This window comes from Somniosus microcephalus, chromosome 1 (genome assembly GCF_052327205.1).
Source record: "Somniosus microcephalus isolate GS21.2 chromosome 1, FLI_Smic_1.0, whole genome shotgun sequence".
Lineage (NCBI taxonomy): Eukaryota > Metazoa > Chordata > Chondrichthyes > Squaliformes > Somniosidae > Somniosus > Somniosus microcephalus.
In genome coordinates this window covers 175,349,233-175,372,690 of record NC_140987.1, presented here as the reverse complement: position 1 = coordinate 175,372,690, position 23,458 = coordinate 175,349,233, and the positions used below count along the sequence as shown (strand labels likewise).

The 23,458-nt window shown below is 46.2% G+C and overlaps 1 pseudogene; it reads left to right on the top strand.

Annotated features, from left to right (window-relative positions):
- LOC147124473 (uncharacterized) overlaps positions 1-22,766 on the top strand; it is a 94,296-nt pseudogene extending 71,530 nt beyond the window's left edge.
- The last annotated feature ends 692 nt before the right edge of the window (positions 22,767-23,458 follow it).

Below are 23,458 nucleotides of genomic sequence, written 5' to 3'. Positions count from 1 at the left end.
GATCATTATCACAGGGGGTCGATCATTATCACAGGGGGTCGATCATTATCACGGGGGGTCGATCATTATCACGGGGGGGTCGATCATTATCACAGGAGGTCGATCATTATCACAGGGGGGGGTCGATCATTATCACAGGGGGGTCGATCATGATCACAGGGGGTCGATCATTATCACAGGGGGTCGATCATTATCACGGGGGGGGTCGATCATTATCACAGGGGGGTCGATCATTATCACGGGGGGGGTCGATCATTATCACAGGGGGTCGATCATTATCACAGGGGGTCAATCATTATCACAGGGGGTCGATCATTATCACAGGGGGTCGATCATTATCACAGGGGGGTCGATCATTATCACAGGGGGTCGATCATTATCACAGGGGGTCGATCATTATCACAGGGGGGTCGATCATTATCACAGGGGGGTCGATCATTATCACAGGGGGTCGATCATTATCACAGGGGGGTCGATCATTATCACAGGGGGTCGATCATTATCACAGGGGGGTCGATCATTATCACAGGGGGGTCGATCATTATCACAGGGGGGTCGATCATTATCACAGGGGGTCGATCATTATCACAGGGGGTCGATCATTATCACAGGGGTCGATCATTATCACAGGGGGTCGATCATTATCACAGGGGGTCGACCATTATCACAGGGGGTCGATCATTATCACAGGGGGGTCGATTATTATCACAGGGGGTCGATCATTATCACAGGGGGGTCGATCATTATCACAGGGGGGTCGATCATGATCACAGGGGGTCGATCATTATCACAGGGGGGTCGATCATTATCACAGCGGGGTCGATCATTATCACAGGGGGGTCGATCATTATCACAGGGGTGTCGATCGTTATCACAGGGGGGATCGATCATTATCACAGGGGGGTCGATCATTATCACAGGGGGGGTCGATCATTATCACAGGGGGGTCGATCGTTATCACAGGGGGTCGATCATTATCACAGGGGGGTTGATCGTTATCACAGGGGGGTCGATCGTTATCACAGGGGGTCGATCATTATCAGAGGGGGGGTCGATCATTATCACAGGGGGTCGATCATTATCAGAGGGGGGGTCGGTCATTATCACAGGGGGGGTCGATCATTATCACAGGGGGGTCGATCATTATCACAGGGGGGGTCGATCATTATCACAGGGGGTCGATCATTATCACAGGGGGTCGATCATTATCACAGGAGGGTCGATCATTATCACAGGGGGGTCGTTCATTATCACAGGGGGTCGATCATTATCACAGGGGGTCGATCATTATAAAAGGGGTCGATCATTATCACGGGGGGTTCGATCATTATCACAGGGGGTCGATGATTATCACGGGGGGGTCGATCATTATCACAGGGGGTCAATCGTTATCACAGGGGGTGTCGATCATTATCACAGGGGGTCGATCATTATCACAGGGGGTCGATCATTATCACAGGGGGTCGATCATTATCACAGGGGGGGGTCGATCATTATCACAGGGGGGTCGATCATGATCACAGGGCGTCGATCATTATCACAGGGGGGGGTCGATCATTATCACAGGGGGGTCGATCATGATCACAGGGGGTCGATCATTATCACAGGGGGTCGATCATTATCACGGGGGGGTCGATCATTATCACAGGGGGGTCGATCATTATCACAGGGGGTCAATCATTATCACAGGGGGTCGATCATTATCACAGGGGGTCGATCATTATCACAGGGGGTCGATCATTATCACAGGGGGTCGATCATTATCACAGGGGGGGTCGATCATTATCACAGGGGGGGTTGATCATTATCACAGGGGGTCGATCATTATCACGGGGGTCGATCGTTATCACAGGGGGATCGAGCATGATCACAGGGGGTCGATCATGATCACAGGGGGTCGATCATTATCACGGGGGGTTCGATCATTATCACGGGGGGGTCGATCATGATCCCAGGGGGTGGATCATTATCACAGGGGGGTCGATCATTATCACGGGGGGGTCCATCATTATCACAGGGGGGTCGATCATGATCACAGAGGGTCGATCATTATCACGGGGGGTCGATCATTATCACGGGGGGGTCGATCATTATCACAGGGGGTCGATCATTATCACAGGGGGTCGATCATTATCACAGGGGGGTCGATCATTATCACAGGGGGGTCGATCATTATCACAGGGGGTCGATCATTATCACAGGGGGGTCGATCATTATCACAGGGGGTCGATCATTATCACAGGGGGGTCGATCATTATCACAGGGGGGTCGATCATTATCACAGGGGGGTCGATCATTATCACAGGGGGTCGATCATTATCACAGGGGGTCGATCATTATCACAGGGGTCGATCATTATCACAGGGGGTCGATCATTATCACAGGGGGTCGACCATTATCACAGGGGGTCGATCATTATCACAGGGGGGTCGATTATTATCACAGGGGGTCGATCATTATCACAGGGGGGTCGATCATTATCACAGGGGGGTCGATCATGATCACAGGGGGTCGATCATTATCACAGGGGGGTCGATCATTATCACAGCGGGGTCGATCATTATCACAGGGGGGTCGATCATTATCACAGGGGTGTCGATCGTTATCACAGGGGGGATCGATCATTATCACAGGGGGGTCGATCATTATCACAGGGGGGGTCGATCATTATCACAGGGGGGTCGATCGTTATCACAGGGGGTCGATCATTATCACAGGGGGGTTGATCGTTATCACAGGGGGGTCGATCGTTATCACAGGGGGTCGATCATTATCAGAGGGGGGGTCGATCATTATCACAGGGGGTCGATCATTATCAGAGGGGGGGTCGGTCATTATCACAGGGGGGGTCGATCATTATCACAGGGGGGTCGATCATTATCACAGGGGGGGTCGATCATTATCACAGGGGGTCGATCATTATCACAGGGGGTCGATCATTATCACAGGAGGGTCGATCATTATCACAGGGGGGTCGTTCATTATCACAGGGGGTCGATCATTATCACAGGGGGTCGATCATTATAAAAGGGGTCGATCATTATCACGGGGGGTTCGATCATTATCACAGGGGGTCGATGATTATCACGGGGGGGTCGATCATTATCACAGGGGGTCAATCGTTATCACAGGGGGTGTCGATCATTATCACAGGGGGTCGATCATTATCACAGGGGGTCGATCATTATCACAGGGGGTCGATCATTATCACAGGGGGGGGTCGATCATTATCACAGGGGGGTCGATCATGATCACAGGGCGTCGATCATTATCACAGGGGGGGGTCGATCATTATCACAGGGGGGTCGATCATGATCACAGGGGGTCGATCATTATCACAGGGGGTCGATCATTATCACGGGGGGGTCGATCATTATCACAGGGGGGTCGATCATTATCACAGGGGGTCAATCATTATCACAGGGGGTCGATCATTATCACAGGGGGTCGATCATTATCACAGGGGGTCGATCATTATCACAGGGGGTCGATCATTATCACAGGGGGGGTCGATCATTATCACAGGGGGGGTTGATCATTATCACAGGGGGTCGATCATTATCACGGGGGTCGATCGTTATCACAGGGGGATCGAGCATGATCACAGGGGGTCGATCATGATCACAGGGGGTCGATCATTATCACGGGGGGTTCGATCATTATCACGGGGGGGTCGATCATGATCCCAGGGGGTGGATCATTATCACAGGGGGGTCGATCATTATCACGGGGGGGTCCATCATTATCACAGGGGGGTCGATCATGATCACAGAGGGTCGATCATTATCACGGGGGGTCGATCATTATCACGGGGGGGTCCATCATTATCACAGGGGGGTCGATCATGATCACAGAGGGTCGATCATTATCACGGGGGGTCGATCATTATCACGGGGTGGTCGATCATGATCACAGGTGGTCAATCATTATCACAGGGGGTCGATCATTATCACGGGGGGGTCGATCATTATCACGGGAATTGTGGTGTATGTGCCTTTAAGAGCAATTATGGTGTATGTGCCTTTAAGAGCCCCAGGTGTGCGTAATGCCGGTAATTGCCACTTGGGCTATATAAGCCTGTGTATTGTGTATATCCTTTAGGAAACCCCCCCCCCCAGCCTTGCTTAGTAAATACCTATGAACCAATTCCTGTCTTCAGTGTCTTTATCTACACACGGACACTACAGTGGCGATGAAGTGGAAACGGACTTACCTGCAATTCGGCAACACCTCAAGGACATCGATTCCTCCAGTGTCCAGAAGACTCAAGGAAGCAAGAGAAACTGTGGTTTCACCAGCTGGCCAAGCTGGTGACAGGTACTGCGCTAATCCTTCCTGGGTGTCAGGCTGGAGCTCCAGCGGCGGGCTCTACAGCTGAGACAGGCAGCGAAATCGGAGGCAAGCAATAACGGACTGGGAGGGTGCACTCAAGAGACGGCCGGCGCGGCAAGCAGGTCAGCTTTTAGACCTCCGTCGGGAACGAGTCTCCAACAGTAAATAAACGGAAACCACAGTAAAACAGCGTTGTTATCGGTAGCAGCGGCGGGAAAGCGCGGGAAGCGCCATATCTTTTCTGAAATGCCTAAATCTGGTAATATTGAGGCTTTTGATGGCGAAATAGAAGATTGGACCACATACGTGGAAAGAGTAGAGGTTTATTGCACTGCAAATGGAATAACAGATGAAAAAAAAGCTTCAGTACTTTTGAACTTAATGGGCGCGAAGACATTTGGGCTGTTACGAAATTTAATCACTCCAGCCAAACCAAAGGACAAGACTTTTAAAGAAATTGTTGATACCCTGCAGGAGCATTTAAACCCAACACCGCTGCTGATAGCGGAACGATTCAAGTTCTTCAAGAGAAATCAACACAAGAATGAAAGTAACGCTGATTACCTAACCGAATTAAGAAAGCTATCAAAGTACTGCCAATTCGGAGCAGGACTATCGGATTATCTTCGAGACAAATTTGTTTGCGGTCTCTTAAGTGAAGGAACACAAAAAAAACTGCTTTCTGAAAAAGATTTAACATTGGACAAAGCTTTCAGTATGGCTGTATCATACGAAGCAGCAGCAAAAGGAGCTGCAGAAATACAACAAGAGACACAGGACTTCGGCACCCATAAAATGACACAGGAGTTCGGAAGATGTTATCGCTGTGGCAGATCCACCCATAACCAGAGGGACTGCTGGTTCAAGGGCAAAGCATGCAGGCAATGTGGTAAGATTGGACACATTGCACAGGTATGCCTATCTGGACAAAATAAATCCACTGACGGAAAACAAAAAATCAGTAAAGAAAAGTACAGGAAGGTACAAATGATGACGGACAATAGCTCCGAAGACCAGAATAGCGATAGCGACTCCGGAAACAAGAGACTAAGCTGTCTCAAATTACATAATGTACTTGCCAAAGAGGATTACCTAACCATTTGGGTTACCCTCACAATAGCAGGGTCCCCTGTTAAAATGGAGCTAGATACAGGATCAGCTCTAACCGTAATAAATCGACGAGATTACGAGAGGCTATTTTCGCATATACCTCTAAAAGACACATCCATTATCTTAAAAACATATACGGGGCAGAAAGTCTACCCCAAAGGAAAAATAAGGGTGCCTGTGGTATACAACGGCAAAGAAATACAAAAGTTGTATTTATACATTCTACAAGATGGTGGTCCACCGTTGTTGGGACGTGAATGGATAAGGAAGATACGTTTAGACTGGCACTCCATTCAGGCACTGACGGTGACCAGTAAGGAAAAAAACAATGATGACATCATACCTGAACGATTAAAAGACATCTTGGCCAACGCCAAAGAAGTGTTTCAAGAGAAACTAGGAACCTTGAAAGGCATCACCACCTCAATAAAAGTGGAAGATACAGCAATTCCAAAATTTTTTAAGGCAAGACCGGTGCCATACGCAATACGTCCGGCAGTCGAGGCAGAGCTGAAGAATTTGGAAAAGGCAGGCGTATTATCCAAAATAGATTGGAGCGAATGGGCAACACCCATCGTTCCAGTCATGAAAAAAACATTGAAAAATAACTCTGAGGAACAGAAAAAAATTCGCATCTGTGGGGACTTTAAGGTGACTGTAAACCCGGTCCTTCACACGGTACAGTATCCTCTTCCGAGGATAGAAGATATTTTCCCCTCACTATCCGGAGGGAAACGTTTCACAAAAATTGACTTGGCACAGGCATATCTACAGATGGAGGTTGAGGAGACCTCTAAAAAGTATCTCACAATAAACACACACAAAGGCCTGTACCAGTACAATCGACTGGTTTTTGGAATAGCATCAGCTCCAGCTATCTGGCAAAGAGCTATGGAGCAAGTCCTGCAAGGGATTCCGGGGACTCAATGCTACCTAGACGACATCCTTATAACAGGAGAAAACGACAACGAGCACCTTGCCAATTTGGAGCAGGTGCTCACTAGGCTGAAAGAACGGGGCCTACGAGCAAATCGCCCCAAGTGCGAATTTTTCCAAAATCAGATATCATATTGTGGCCACATAATTAATAAGGAAGGGTTGCATAAGTCACCTGAAAAAATTGAAGCAGTTATAAAAGCCCCAGCACCTGAAAATGTTTCACAATTAAGGTCATTCCTGGGATTAATAAATTACTATCATAAATTTTTACCGAACTTATCAGCTATTCTACACCCTCTTAATGGTCTTCTACAGACAGGAGTGATTTGGAAATGGAACGAAGACTGTAAACGTGCCTTCCATAAATGTAAAGACTTAATCACATCCGAGAAAATTTTGGCTCATTACAACCCATCACTACCAATCAGACTGGCGTGCGATGCATCCCCTTACGGCATAGGAGCGGTATTGTCCCATAGATTCCCTAATGGCTCGGAACGGCCGATAGCTTTTGCGTCACGCTCATTGAACTCAGCTGAGCGTAACTATGCCCAGATAGACAGGGAAGCACTCAGCCTGGTATGGGGAGTGAAGAAATTCAACCATTACCTACACGGACAAAAATTTACCTTGCTGACTGACCATCAACCCCTCATCTCCATATTCAACCCTAAAAAAGGTGTCCCCATTATGACGGCACAAAGACTACAGAGGTGGTCCCTTTTTCTAGGGGCACACCAATACAACATTGAATACAAAGGGTCAAAACAGCATGGGAATGCTGACAGTTTATCACGCCTACCGTTGCCAACGATAGAAGAGGCACCTACAGTAGACCCAGTAGAGATATTCCACTCTACCATAGTGGAATGTCTACCGGTGACAAATTCTGCCATTGAAAGGGAGACAAGAAATGACCCTACTCTCTCACGGGTCTACGATTTAACAGTGAAGGGATGGCCAGCACATGGCGAACCACTGTTGCCAGCATTCTCGCAAAGAAGAGAACAGCTGTCAGTGTGCCGAGGAACCTTGATGTGTGGATCCAGAGTGGTGATTCCACCCAAACTCCAGGATAAAGTGCTAAAGGAGCTTCACGAGGGGCATCTGGGTGGAGTGAAAATGAAGAACCTAGCTAGGGCATTTGTATGGTGGCCAGGTATCGATGGAGACATCGAAGACATGACCAAGAGCTGCCTAGGATGCCAGAAGGTCCAAAATGCTCCGCCACAGGCCCCTCTACATCCATGGGAGTGGCCCTCATCTCCCTGGCAAAGGGTGCACATCGACTTTGCTGGTCCATTTATGGACTCAATGTTCTTAATCGCAGTTGATGCACACTCCAAGTGGCCGGAGGTAATAAAGATGTCCTCCACCACCACGGAAAAAACCATCACAGTATTAAGGACCATATTTGCCAGGAATGGGCTGCCGGAGCAGATATGTTCTGATAATGGACCGCAAATTGTGTCCGAAGAATTCAGAAAGTTCTTAAAGAACAATGGGGTAAAGCACTACACGTCCGTCCCATACCATCCCGCCACCAATGGATTGGCTGAAAGGTTTGTCCAGACCTTCAAGAAGGCCATCAAGGCCATGGGTAATGAAGACATAAAACTTCAGCACAAGGTGGATAACTTCTTATTTGCATATAGGAATGCAACGCATATGATTACTAACCAAACTCCCTCCATGATGTTCTACAATAGAAACCAAAGATGCCGGCTGGATTTGGTCAAGCCCAACATCCGAAGGGACGTGGAGAACCGGCAGTTTCAGGGCATGAATGAAAGGCCAACTAGGGCCTTCCAGATAGGCCAACCGGTTTTGGCCCGGGACTACCGTACCGAGAAATGGCAGCCTGGAACTATCTGCACACGATTAGGACCACTGATGTATACCGTGGACATCGGAGACAGCATAATAAGGCGCCATGCTGACCAAATCATCAAGTCATCAGAAAAGCGACAACCTACACCACCATTCTATACATCTAACGATGAAGTAGAGATACCCATATCTACCTCCGATCCGGTGATACTGGAGCCCGATGAACCCGACACTGGCCTTCAAGCCGAATCAGCCTTGCCAGAAGAACCTACTACACCACCAGAAACTACTACACCCCCGAGGCGTTATCCGGACCGAGTCAGGAAGCCTCCTGAGAGACTAACTTATAATTAATTAATACAGCAATGTATATTATTTTGCATATAACATGTAATTAATAATTACTTAAAATATGATGTACTAGTTAGCTAGAAGGGGAGGAATTGTGGTGTATGTGCCTTTAAGAGCAATTATGGTGTATGTGCCTTTAAGAGCCCCAGGTGTGCGTAATGCCGGTAATTACCACTTGGGCTATATAAGCCTGTGTATTGTGTATATCCTTTAGAAACCCCCCCCCCCAGACTTGCTTAGTAAATACCTATGAACCAACTCCTGTCTTCAGTGTCTTTATCTACACACGGACACTGCAGGTGTCAATCATTATCACAGGGGGTCGATCAATATCACGGGGGGTCGATCATTATCACAGGGGGTCGATCAATATCACAGGGGGGTCGATCATTATCACAGGGGGTCGATCATTATCACAGGGGGTCGATCATTATCGCAGGGGTCGATCATTATCACAGGGGTCGATCATTATCGCAGGGGTCGATCATTATCACAGGGGGTCGATCATTATCGCAGGGGTCGATCATTATCACAGGGGGGTCGATCATTATCACAGGGGGGTCGATCATTATCACAGGGGTCGATCATTATCGCAGGGTTCGATCATTATCACAGGGGGGTCGATCATTATCACAGGGGGGTCGATCATTATCACAGGGGGGTCGATCATTATCGCAGGGTTCGATCATTATCACGGGGGGGTCGATCATTATCACGGGGGGGTCGATCATTATCACGGGGGGGTCGATCATTATCGCAGGGTTCGATCATTATCACAGGGGGGTCGATCATTATCACAGGGGGGTCGATCATTATCACAGGGGTCGATCATTATCGCAGGGTTCGATCATTATCACAGGGGGGTCGATCATTATCACAGGGGGGTCGATCATTATCACGGGGGGGTCGATCATTATCGCAGGGTTCGATCATTATCACGGGGGGGTCGATCATTATCACGGGGGGTCGATCATTATCATAGAGGGGAGTCGATCATTATCACAGTGGGGTCGATCATTATCACAGGGGGTCGATCATTATCACAGGGGGTCGATCATTATCACGGGGGGGTCGATCATTATCACGGGGGGGGTCGATCATTATCACGGGGGTAGATTATCTCACTCCTGCTCCTGATGGCACCCGGCAGTATGTCAAGGGAAGCATCATTAAATCTGGATGCTTCCCTTGCTCATCCTGTATCCATGTTAAATACCTCTCACCATCTCTTACTAAAACCTACTAGTTCCTCAAAGTTCCATTTTTGCTTTGACCCATTAAATAGTCAACTTGGGATCGCGCCTTGCGGATGCGAATCACATCTGTTGCACAGCTTGGAGAGCAAAACTCAGGAGGAAAAAATGTAACGAGGCAATCAACTTGAAATCAGAGAATCCAACCCTCTAAGTTATCTTCCAGGTTTCACACACGCAATCTTCCCCACCGCCTCCGCCCTCTGGCTCGGAATGCATCTTTGCGCTAATATTGTAGCTGGAAAAGCCCAAGAATTTTCAAGGCAGCAACTTTCAAGCAAGGGTCAGTTTCCACATAGAGTCATAGAATGATACAGCACAGAATGAGGCCCTTCAGCATATCATGCCTTTGAAAGAGCTATACAATTAGTCCTACTCCCCTTCCCCATTTGGAGAAAGCTGTACAGAGTAGAGGAAAAGCTGATCATGAACTGGGAGTAATGATTTATAAGTTTTTATTGTATCTGATCAAAACATGATACCGAAGCCCTCAAAAGCTTCTGAGGGTGCTTGTGTGAATTATTAGAAATACTGTGATGTACAAATATTGCAAGTGCAAGCTACTTAGAGGACAGATTTGTAGTGCATTGGCTCAGAACTGTACAATAATCACTATCAACCCATTAACCTGAGTAAGTTCTGATGCATTTTATAAAAGAAGAAACACATGGAGTAGGCTACATTTTGATTTGTGTCTGATACCATTAAAACCTTATAATAAAAATTAGAAAGGCAGTTGACCTTTTAAATTATGCACTTTTATGACCTTTTAAATAATACATTTAATTATGCATTATTCATCAAACTAATTCTAGATAGTTTCCTTTAACGGTTTCTTACCATAAATAAAGGTCATTATTGTGACTGAATTTCAAATGAAAAGAATTTCTTTTGTATTTTATTTGTTCTACTATCTGATTGAAAGTATATACGATTTTAGTCACCTCATTTTTGAGGTGCATTATTAGCAACACTTTTAAAATACAGTTAAGTGACTCATGACTTACTGCAAATTTCTAATACCTATACTATGGGGTGTGACCTTTTAAGAAGTCCAGTTTCAAGTCTTTCTCATAAATGAAATTTATTCAGGTTAAGCTGCACATTTATTATATTAAAAATTTGAAACCTCATATTTTTCTGGCAACTTAAATCAAATAAAACCTTATGTATGGATCACTTGCAACAACAACAACAACTTGTATTTATATAGCACATTTAATGTAGTAAAACATCCCAAATCGCTTCACAGGAGCATTATCAAATAAAATTTGACACTGAACCACATAAGGAGATATTAGACCAGGTGACCAACAGCTTGGTGAAAAAGAAGCATCTTAAAGGAGAGAGAGGTAAAGAGGCAGAGAGGTTTAGGGAGGGAAATCCAGAGCTACAGCAGGAGTCCAGGAGAAGCCCTATGGACATTCAAGGCCATTATTCTTCAATGCATAGGTCCAGCCCTGTTTGCGTCTGATTGAACAGACAGGTAGTGAATATTTTATCCATTTAAATGGGGCTTAAAAGTTGGCCCTGAGTTTCTGTGGGGGTCGTCTCAATCTCCCGCTGTAAATTTATCAAAAGATCAGCAGAACCCTCCCCAAGTAACATTGTAAACGACATTATTCTTGAATGCATAGTGTCAATCTTGTTTGCATCTGACTGAACAGACAGGATTGCTACTGCCGTAACTCCACATGAACACAACATAAAATTAGATTTTGTCCCACATAGCAATTTTCAGGTATACTACCTGGGAAGTATTAGTTTGGAACTTACCACTCACCAGGAGAATTTCTATAAGCTGGAGTACTGTGTACAGTTTTGGGGGCCCCATCATCGAAAGGACATTAAAGTACAGCTTAGATTCATTGGGCTAGAAATTCATTATAGCCAAGAAATGGGCAGTGTTTAGATTAAAAATGGTTAAGTAGTGCCAGTTGAAAATCATCTAGGCTGCACGCAAAATTCGTCCTCATTCCTCATTAAAATGATTGCAGTCATGATTTTCGTCTAAAAACCCAAAATCATTGGTGTTACACTTAAAGGCTGGACCAATATCAGGGGCAGTCTAATCGCAGGTCATGATTGCCACAGGCTTTTTTCACTACTTAAAGGGGCGGTTCATTGATGTTGCAGCACCTCATTCTCAGCATTGTTGGGTGTGCAGCTGCCTCAACAACCATAAGAAGAAGGTCAAGGAGAAGGGGCACTTAATTACAAATCCTGATGGCAGATTGCCACCCCAGGGAGAGAGCCCGGAGATTTTTCGATGAAGCTTTGGAGGCATTGGTTTTAGCGGTGGAGAGAAGGCGGGCGGTCCTGTACCCGCCAACTGGCAGGAGGCTGTCGCCACAAGTCTGCCGGATTATGTGGAGGGAGGTGGCACACCACGTCATGGGCAGCACTGTGCTCCCCAGGACCCACACACAGTGCAGGAAGAAGTTTAACGAGCTCATACGGGTGGTCAGGGTGAGTGAAGACTTCAACAAATGCTACATACCACCAGCTGTACCACAAGCTTCACACACTACTCAAAGCACCACTCACCCACAAACAATCTGTAACTAGCACCCACATCTCACACCTTGCACACAATGAAAGCAATTCAACTATGGCAGGCACAAGGATCATTAGTTATTACAATTTTTGTGATGTGTGTGATATGTTTATAGATAAATTTATTAATTGTGTTTGGAATATTTTGTGGTCTCTCTCATTTCACCTTTGTGCCTAGGAGGATGCTGTGATATGGCATGAGACAGGGATTGTATGATGGGGATGTGGTGAGCTACGGGGATCTGGGATTTCATTCATGCGAGTTGGAGTCGGATGAGCCAATCACAGATGGCCTGTCCGGAAGGCCGATTGCCTTGCTGTCTCTGCTCCCTCCGCCGTAGATCCTGGAGGGCGAGGTCCACTGCCAGTACAGCCCCCATGACTTTTAGCAAGTGTTGTGGGTTGAAGTTTTTCAGAAATAATTATGGAGTTTTGTACTTGCCACAACTCTCCCTGATACCAAAGAACCTTGGAATGAATAAAGAAAACTTTTCCAGTAGCAGGAAGTAGCACACAGCCACTCAAAACTTCAAAAACCTGTCAGGTCCGAGTGATTGGTAATGAGCCCTTTAAATAGCGTCCCTGGAGTTGGCTTCCTGCTGCTGCACACCACCTGAAGCTGTCATTGTTTTCTCCAGCTGGTAAGTTCATTGGCTGTAACGAAGTTGGGAGATCGGGCATCAAGTGAGCATTGCACACTCACTGACATTACGATCTCCAGGATGGCAAGGTCCCCAGCGATCGCATTCAGTGGCAGCGCTACCGGCAACACCAATATGGCGTGCGGCGCTGGAACTGGCATCAGGTGGCGTTAAACCTCTCAACGGCATTTTAGATTCATATCATGGTGGTACCGTGTGCTGCAAAGCACACAAATTTCTCCCCCATAGAATCATAGAATGATACAGCACAGAAGGAGGCCAATCAGCCCACCGTGCCTGTGCCAGCTCTTTGGTAGAACTATCCAATTAGTCCCACTCCCCTGCTTGTTCCCCATAGCCCTGTAATTTATTTCCCTACAAGTGTTTATCCAATACTCTTTTGAATGTTACTATTGAATCTGCTTCCACCACCCTTTCAGGCAGTGCATTCTTGCTGTGTAAAAAAGCATTTTCTCATGTTGCCTCTGGTTCTTTTGTCAACCATCTTAAATCTATGTCTTCTGGTTACTGACCTTCTGTCACTGGAAACAGTTTCTCCTTATTCTGAACACCCCTATCAAATCTCCTCTTAAACTTCTCTGCTCGAAGGAGAACAACGCCAGCTTCTCCAGTCTCTCCACATAACTGAAGTCCCTCATCTCTCGTACCATTCTAGTAAATCTTTTCTGCACCCTCTCCAAGGCTTTGACATGCTTCCTAAAGTGTGATGCCCAGTATTGAACCCAGTACTGCAGTTGCAGCCTAACCGGTGTTCTATAAAGGTTTAGCATAACTTCCTAACAACCAGAGATCAGGCCATCTTAGACTGGGTATTATGTAACGAGAAAGGATTAATTAGCAATCTTGTACGAGGCCCCTTGGGTCGGAGCGATCATAATATGATAGAATTCTTCATTAAGATGGAGAATGAAGTAGTTGACACAGAGACTAGGGTCCTGAATTTAAATATAGGAAACTACGATGGTCTGAGACGCGAGTTGGGTAGGATTGATTGGGGAATGACACTCAAAGGGTTGATGGTGGATAGCCAATGGCAAACATTCAAAGACCGCATGGATGAACTACAGAATTTGTTCATCCCAGTTTCGCATAAAAATAAAACAAAAAAGGTGACTCAACCATGGCTAACAAGGGAAATTAGGGATAGCATAAGATCCATGGAGAGGACATATAAATTGGCCAGAAAAAGCAGTAAACCTGAGGATTGGGAGCAGTTTAGGATTCAACAAAGGAGGACAAAGGGATTAATTAAGAAAGGGAAAATAGAATATGAGAGTAAGCTTGCAGGGAACATAAAAACTGATTGTAAAAGCTTTTATAGATATGTGAAGAGAAAAAGATTGGTGAAGTCAAGCGTAGGCCCCTTGCAGTCAGAATCAGGGGAATTTATAATGGGGAACAAAGAAATGGCAGACCAATTAAATACATACTTTGGTTCTGTCTTCACAAAGGAGGACACAAATAACCTCCCAGAGATGTCGGGGAACATAGGGTCTGATGAAAGTGAGGAACTGAAAGAAATCAGTATTTGTAGGGAAATGGTGTTAGGGAAATTGATGGGATTGAAGGCCGATAAATCCCCAGGGCCTGATAATCTACATCCTAGGGCACTTAAGGAAGTGGCCCTAGAAATAGTAGATGCATTGCTGATCATCTTCGAACATTCGATGGAATCTGGAACAGTACCAATGGATTGGAGGGTAGCTAATGTTACCCCACTATTCAAAAAAGGTGGTAGAGAGAAAATGGGGAATTACAGACCGGTAAGCCTGACATCGGTAGTGGGGAAAATGCTAGAGTCCATTATAAAGGATGTAATAGCAGAGCACTTGGAAAACAGTGACAGGATCGGACAAAGTCAACATGGATTTACAAAAGGTAAATCGTGCTTGACTAATCTACTGGAATTTTTTGAGGATGTAACTGGTAAAATAGGTAAGGAAGAACCAGTGGATGTGATGTATTTGGACTTTCAGAAGGCTTTCGATAAGGTCCCGCATAAGAGATTAGCGTGTAAAGTTAAGGCACATGGGATTGGGGGCAAGGTATTGACTTGGATAGAGAACTGGTTGGCAGACAGAAAGCAAAGAGTTGGAATAAACGGGACTTTTTCCGAGTAGCAGGCAATGACTAGTGGGGTACCGCAGGGATCGGTACTAGGACCCCAGCTATTCACAATATATATTAAGGATCGAGACAAGGGAACTAGATGTAATATCTCCAATTTGCAGATGACACAAAGCTGGGTGGGCGTGTGTGCTGTGAGGAGGATGCCGAGAAACTACAGGATGATTTGGACAGGTTGGGTGATTGGGCAGAAGCATGGCAGATGCAATATAACGTGGATAAATGTGAGGTTATCCACTCTGGTGGCAAAAACAGGAAAGCAGATTATTATCTGAATGACAATAGATTGGGAGAAGGGGAAGTGCAACGAGACCTGGGTGTCCTTGTGCACCAGTCACTGAAGGTAAGCATGCAGGTGCAGCAGACGGTTAAGAAGGCAAATGGTATGTTGGCCTTCGTAGCGAGAGGGTTTGAGTACAGGAACAAGGCTGTCTTGCTGCAGTTGTACAGGGCCTTGGTGAGACCACATCTGGAGTATTGTGTGCAGTTTTGGTCGCCTTATCTAAGCAAGGATGTTCTTGCCATGGAAGGAGTTCAGCGAAGATTCACCAGGCTGATACCTGGGATGGCAGGAATGACGTATGAGGAGAGATTGGGACGATTGGGCTTGTACTCGTTGGAGTTTAGATGAATGAGAGGGGATCTCATCGAAACTTATAAAATTCTGACAGGACTGGACAGACTAGATGCAGGAAGGATGTTCCCGATGGCCGGGGAGTCCAGAACCGGGGTCACAGTCTAACGATAAGGGGCAGGCCATTTAGGACAGAAATGAGGAGGAATTTCTTCACCCAGAGTGTGGTGAACCTGTGGAATTCTCTACCACAGAAGGCAGTAGAGGCCAATTCATTAAATATATTCAAGAAGGAGTTGGATATATTTCTTAAGGCTAAAGCGATCAAGGGGTATGGGGACAAAGCAGGGACCGGGTACTGAATTTGGATGATCAGCCATGATCGCATTGAATGGCGGAGCAGGCTCGAGGGGCCGAATGGCCTACTCCAGCTCCTATCTTCTATGTTTCCATGTTTTGTACTCTATTCCTCTATTAATAAAGCTAAGGATCCCATGTGCTTTTTTGACAGCCTTCTCAACTTCTCCTGCCACCTTCAAAGATCTGTGTACATACACCCCCCAGGTCTCTCTGTTCCTGCACTCCCTTTTAAAATTGTACCATTTAGTTTGTATTGCCTCTTCTCATTCTTCCTACTAAATTGTATAATTTCACACTTCTCTGCATTAAATTTCATCTGCTATGGCTGCGATTTATCAATGGAGGCAGTTTGGATGCGGCTCAGGTGGTTTCCGGCTTCCAGTCCCGCCCCCAGCTGCATCTGGCCCACAGATGTGATTTTACATTCATTGACCTTATTAAGCCTGCCCTGTGGGCTTGCCAGACAATTAAGAGGAAGCCGGTCAGATGGTGTCATTTGATGACACATCATCTGCCGATTTTCTTAAAGGACCATGCACAACTTTTTTTTTGACAGTTGATTTCTCAGTGTTTGACAGCATTGAGGTGCTGAAAACACTGACAATCACTGTACAAAGGTGACCTCTTGCACCCAGGCTCTCCAATCACTCCCTCCATAGGCTGGAATAGATGGCAGCTGCAGGTGAGGTGACAGAAGCGATCAGTCACTGGTGAGAGAGGTTCTCCCAATGAGGTGGCACTGGACATCGATTTCAAAACTTGTAACCTAAAGAAGTGTGTAAATGTATTAAAAATGCATTTCCCAACATTTTCTTACCTCTGAGACTCACCAGTGCAACATTGGATCCTTCGCACCACTTCTGCAGCTTTCATCAATCCAGAAACATTACAACAGACTCACAACATGCCACATTTACTTGGCGTGGTTTTCGGATGTCAGGAAACCCGAGGCAGAAGCGGCAAAATTCAAAAATAGCCTGTCAACTATTAGCAACTACCTGTTAATAGGCAGGTAATTGCCTTTAATCCTCTTCCCACCGCTAGGTGTCTGGTCCATGCGCAAATTGGGGACCCAACACTTGGGAAAATTGTTTAGAGGCAGGTTGACGGCAGGATCACAACCCGGCGTCAATCAAAACGATTTTACCCTTTGACCCACCTCCAAACCCACCCTCTGAGTGCTGGCAAAATCATGGCCTATGTGTCTGCTCATTTTACCAGTCTGTCTATGTCCTCCTAAGTCTGTTACTATCCTCTTCATTTTTTACTACATCACATGGATGATGCCAAGGATGGGAAACTATAATTAGGAGGAGAGACTTGAGATACTGGAACTCTTTCTGTACTGGCCGCGCTAGACCTGCTCCTATCTAGTTATCCAGCAAGTTAAACACTTATTCAAAATAATTCTTCGTGAAGCCGTTTGCTGTTTGAAGCCTTTACTTGAACAATTTTTGTGAAACCGTAAACAAAGACAAAGTATGTTTTGTACATAAACTGAGTACTATACATTCGATATTACATAAGATATAACATATTTACAACAGTAGAATAGATTAATTGTATAGCTAACTAACATTTTGACTCACTTCTGTAACTATCAAATATTAACCTTTTATAAACATAGTGTTATCAAAATACTACTCTGACAACGTTGCTATTATGCTAACAAACATAGATACTCACAGATATTGCGCTTGGCCTAACATATGAAATCAGATTACATTGGATTGTGAAACCCTCGTGGAATCCTCCATTACTGCCAGGTTCTTCCTGGAATTCTACTTCCTGGGATTCTACTTCCTGGGTAACACAGGAAGAAAGGTACGAAGGTCAAATGACCTCTCACAGGAAGAAAGGAACAAAGGTCAAATGACCTCACACAGGAAGAAAGGAACAAAGGTCAAATGACCTCTGTTTCATACAAACACACTGCTAACACATAACCACCACCAGAGGGTGTTATCTGCACATAAAATAGTCCATCAGTCCAGAACACTCCCCGTCTGGGATCGTTAATGACTCCACATAATCCGAACTCTACTTGTCACTGGAGTCCTCTGGCGACAAAAGAAGAACCACCTCGGAGACGGTCCGTCGGTGTCGATGATAGGATGCAGCTTCCGTAGACTGCTGTGAGGGGGTAGGTTGCATTCTGCTATGCACAGTTCTAATCTGGGTATGGTGAGGTCTGGCTGGGGCGCCAACTTGCCTCTATCAAAGACGAAGCCAATTTTGCTTTGTCCTTCTTGAGTGGTGACCTTCAGAGAAGCCACACTTGCAATGGCCTTAGCGGATGCGTCCGCAAAGACACAAAGCTCTTTGAATTGGGCATTTAAGGGAGAGAAAGACGAATAGCAGTGAGGTATTCAGATCTCCTGTAAGTCTTGGAGTGAGTCTCTCCATCTGTCCCACTCTGCTTCCATCTCTTCAGGGAGAGGTGAATCCCACTCTTCAGCGCGTGTGGAGAGTTCCCTGAGGAGCAGCCTGCCTTGTATGGTGACAGGGGCTAAGAAGCCGAGAGGGTCGTATAGGCTGTTGACTGTAGAGAGCACTCCTCTACGTGTGAAGGGTTTCTTGGCGTCTAAGACTTGGAACGTGAACCTGTCTGTTGCTATGTTCCACGACACCCCTAGGCTACGCTGTAGGGGGAGGTCATCAGTGAAGAGGTCTAGGTCTTTGACGTCCTTAGCACGATCTTCAGGGGGGAATGCCTCCATCACTGCTGGTCTGTTAGAGGCTATCTTGTGCAGCCTGAGGTTGGATAGTGCAAGTAGTTCCTGGGCTCGTCCGAGGGTACTGATGGCCTCTGCGTCGGTCGGGAATGACTTCAGTGCGTCGTCGACATAGAACTCTCGTTCGATGAACCCTCTCACATCACTGCCAAAGTCGTCGTCTTCTTCCTTGGCAGCCCTCCTTAGTCTGTATATGGCGACAGCAGGGGATGGGCTATTCCCAAAGACATGGACACGCATTCTGTAGTCCACAATGTCTCTATTGGGGTCATTGTCCCGATACCACAGGAAGTGGAGGAAGTCTCTGTGGTGTTCTCTCACCACGAAGCAATGAAACATGTGCTGGATATCGGCAGTGATGGTGACGGGCTCTTTCCTGAATCTCATGAGTACTCCCAAGAGGCTGTTGTTAAGATCGGGCCCTGTGAGGAGTACGTCGTTGAGAGAGACTCCCTGATATGGTGCACTGGAGTTAAACACCACGTGGATCTGTTCCAGCTTTTTGGGGTGATAGACTCCGAAGGAAGGGAGGTACCAACACTCTTCGCCTTCCTGGAGTGGAGGAGCTATCTCTGCATGATCGTTGACAAGCATTTTCTTGACAAATTCTAGGAAGTGTGCTTTCATCTTTTCAGATTCCTGGCGACATCCTGCAGGGTACACATTAACAAGGCATATCTTGGAGCATGCTCTTACGCTCACTCCTTCTCCACACACCTCGGTGCACCTGGATGTAATCTCCGGACCAGCAGCTCCCTCTCTCTCCCCGCCGTGCTCTGAAGCAGGAGGAGGCGTCTCTGACTTCCAAGGAGCTGGGCCTGGGTGTAGTGCTGAAACGTGCCGATCACTTTCACATTCAGTGCATTTTGCATCTACCTTGCTGTTCTTGGCGAGATGGCTCGTGGAAGAGCAGCACTTGAAACATATAGAGTTCTCTTTAAGATATTGTTTCCGATCTTCCAGGGACATCTCCCTGAAGCCTCTGCACTTCTTTAAAGGATGGGGCTTGTTGTGGCTAGGGCATTGTTTGCTCATATCCTCAGGTTTCTCCTGAATCTTTGTGTGCTCAGTTGAGGACACTTGCATTTTGTGGACAGATATTTGTGTCTTTCCATGTCTGTCGAACTTGTCTCTTCTGGCAAGTGCTGGGTGGGAGGAGAAGTTGAAGCTGGGGTCGTTCCTGGCTTTGGCTTCTTTACGGATGAATTTAACGAATGCAGGGAATGGTGGGAACGCCACGTTGTGCTTTAGCTTGAACTTTGATCCAAACGTTATCCACTTCTCCTGCAGGTTAAATGGAAGCTTCTCAATGATGGGACTTACCCCTCTGGAAGTGTCTAAGTACGATAGACTGGGTAGGTAGCCGTCCTGCTTTGCGGCTTTGAGTTCCGACAGCAGATCTCCAAGGTCGCGGAGCTTCTGGGGTTCCTTACTTGTCAACCTCAGAAAGTTCTCCAACCTGTCAAAGAGAGCCCTTTCAATGGCTTCGGGCGAGCCGTAGCTTTCTTCCAGCCTCGCCCAAGCCTTCTTCAACCCCTCTGGCAGCTGTCCCACATTGGCCGCTTTTATCCTACAGGCCTGTCCGGCGGACTCTGGGCCGAGCCATTTGATAAGGAGGCCGAGCTCTTCTCCTGCCGACAGGTCTAAGCCCGATATGGCATCGTGGAAGCAGGACTTCCAAGCCCGATAATTCTCCGGCCTGTCATCGAACTTGGTTAACCCTGTAGTCAGCAGCTGGGTGCGTGCAAGGTATTTGGCAAGGTCGTAGGTGCTGGGACCTGTGCCAGGGTTGCCTTGGCTAGGGGCTCTTTTGGGGGTCTCAAGGAAACGAGAGGGGATTTGTTGCTGCCTTTCTCTATTCAGTGTTCTATTCCTCTGCACCGTGTCTTCCGTTCTGCTGGGGGAGACTCTGCGGCTTGAGGCACGCCATCTGCTTTGACCTTGATTGGCAACTTGTGGCATGTTATACGAAGTGCTTGCGTCTGTAGAGATGTGCGGGCCTTCCTCCCTTTCTCCTGTAAACTGTATGTCGGCATGGTCGCTCACGTAATCTATGGTGCGCTGTCGTGGACTCTGCCACGAAACAGGTATTAAAGGTTTGTAAGCTGTCTCGGGATCAGCTCCCTCCAAAATTGCCTCGAATACTTGTGTCTCAGCTAATGCAGCATCTATCTCTTTTTGTTGCTGCAGAGCGTCTAATGTGGCTTGGAGGCGGGCCTGTTCATCCTGGCGTTCAACTTGGTGACGGGCCTGTTCAGCCTGGCATTCGACTTGGTGACGGGCCTGTTCGGCTTGGAATTCAGCTTGGAGTCGGGCCTGTTCGGTTTGGGATCGGGCCTGTTCGGCTTGGGATTCAGCTTGGAGACGGGCCTGTTCGGCTTTGGATTCAGCTTGGAGACAGGCCTGTCTTACTTTTATCTCTATTTCACTGTTCGCATGCGCAGCTCTGGCTTGAGCTGCCACTAGCTTAGCCCGTGCTCTGGCGATAGTCACGCTTATTCTAGAACCACCTGATGACCGTGAACCAGCTTGCGATCTGACGTAACCGGAGCTTATAGACCGATTGTCACCTTTTACAGTTTCGTCTGCCTGTTTAAGGTCTTCTCCTTGCTGCAAAGCATTATCGTTATTATCTTCTGACATGTTGATGTGAGGTAGATGTGCTCTACGAGGTTAAGGCTTACACTGGGTTCCTCCTGCTCCGCTCTTCACAGCTAGCTGTATTGCTATCTTTTCACTGATATCTTTTCACTGATATCTTTTCACTGATATCTTTTCACTGTACTGGCCGCACTAGACATGCTCCTATCTATTTATCCAGCAAGTTAAACACTTATTCAAAATAATTCTTCATGAAGCCGTTTGCTGTTTGAAGCCTTTACTTGAACAATTTTTGTGAAACTGTAAACAAAGACAAAGTGTGTTTTGTACATAAACTGAGTACTATACATTCGATATTACATAAGATATAACATATTTACAACAGTAGAATAGATTAATTGTATAACTAACTAATATTTGGACTCACTTCTGTAACTATCAAATATTAACCTTTTATAAACATAGTGTTATCAAAATACAACTCTGACAACGTTGCTATTATGCTAACAAACAAAGATACTCACAGATATTGTGCTTGGCCTAACATATGAAATCAGATTACATTGGATTGTGAAACCCTCATGGAATCCTCCATTACTGCCAGGTTCTTCCTGGAATTCTACTTCCTGGGATTCTACTTCCTGGGTAACACAGGAAGAAAGGTACGAAGGTCAAATGACCTCTCACAGGAAGAAAGGAACAAAGGTCAAATGACCTCACACAAGAAGAAAGGAACAAAGGTCAAATGACCTCTGTTTCATATAAACACACTGCTAACACATAACCACCACCAGAGGGTGCTATCTGCAGATAAAATAGTCCATCAGGCCAGAACAATTTCACTGAAGCAGAGAAGACAGAGAGGAGATTTAATAGAGTTTTTTAAAATTGGATTTTGAAAGGGTGAATAAGGCAAGACCATTTCCTCTTGTTGGGAAGTCTCTAATGAGGGGTCATCAATTTAATAATGTCACTAAAAGAGTGAGGAGAGAGGTTAAGATATATTTCTTAACACAGAGAGTATATGTGCCAACCTAGCAAACTAGCAAGTAGTATTTTTTTTTAAACTTACCTTTTTGGTGGCGGCCTCCAGTGGTCCCTTTAAGGAACCCTGGTTCTGCTACGCGTAGACTTGATTATTCTGAATGCAGCCAGCGCAGCACCAGCAGATTTCATGGCAGACCAATTTCAGGAAGAGGGCCTCAAACAGGCATTAAGCCCCTTCATTACATATGCAATGCCTTACGCCTGTTTTCAGGTGCGGGCCCTGGACGCCTCTTTTTCTGCCTTCAATGTAGCCAGCGGCGCACTTGCACTCACCATATTGGACGCTTAAGTTCTCATTTTATGCCTGTAAAACAGACGTGGCATCAACTAATTTCAAGGCCCAAATTTTTAAGGGAAGAATACATAAACATTTGAAGCAGAGGAAGATGCAAGGATGTGGGGAGAGAGGAAGGGCAGTGGGAGTAGTTTTTGATTGTTCCATCAAAGACAGAGACATGATGGGCTAAATGGTCTCCTTCTGTACAGTAAACTTCTATCGTTCTTCAATGGAATATGCCACCCAAAGTGTTATGTAGCTGAGTAAAAGTACTATTGTTTGGTGAATCTGTACTCATTTCAGAGGGCCATTTGATCTACTTATAGAGCATCTTAATACATTTTAAGGGGTGTCTGACTCAAGCTATACTTTACTTCCCGAAGGCTGAACACAACCTAGCATTAGACCAGTAGACTAGTCCACATCAATGTTTACTTCCCTACCACTGCAGTAGGGCTGTGCTCCTCTGACTAAATCGAGCAGCTTCAGACAGACAATAAAGGCAGCCTGGGTTGAACATCTGCCAGACTTTTAAGATTCATCCTGATTTTGAATCTGCATAAAGGTCTACAATTTCAATTACATGCACAAGAGCATCCCTCTGCCACTCCTACAACTATTGGCACTGTTGAAACAATAAACTGCTTTATTTCATTAATATTTTGAGTACATTGCCTATGAAAAGCATAGATTGATTCAATAAT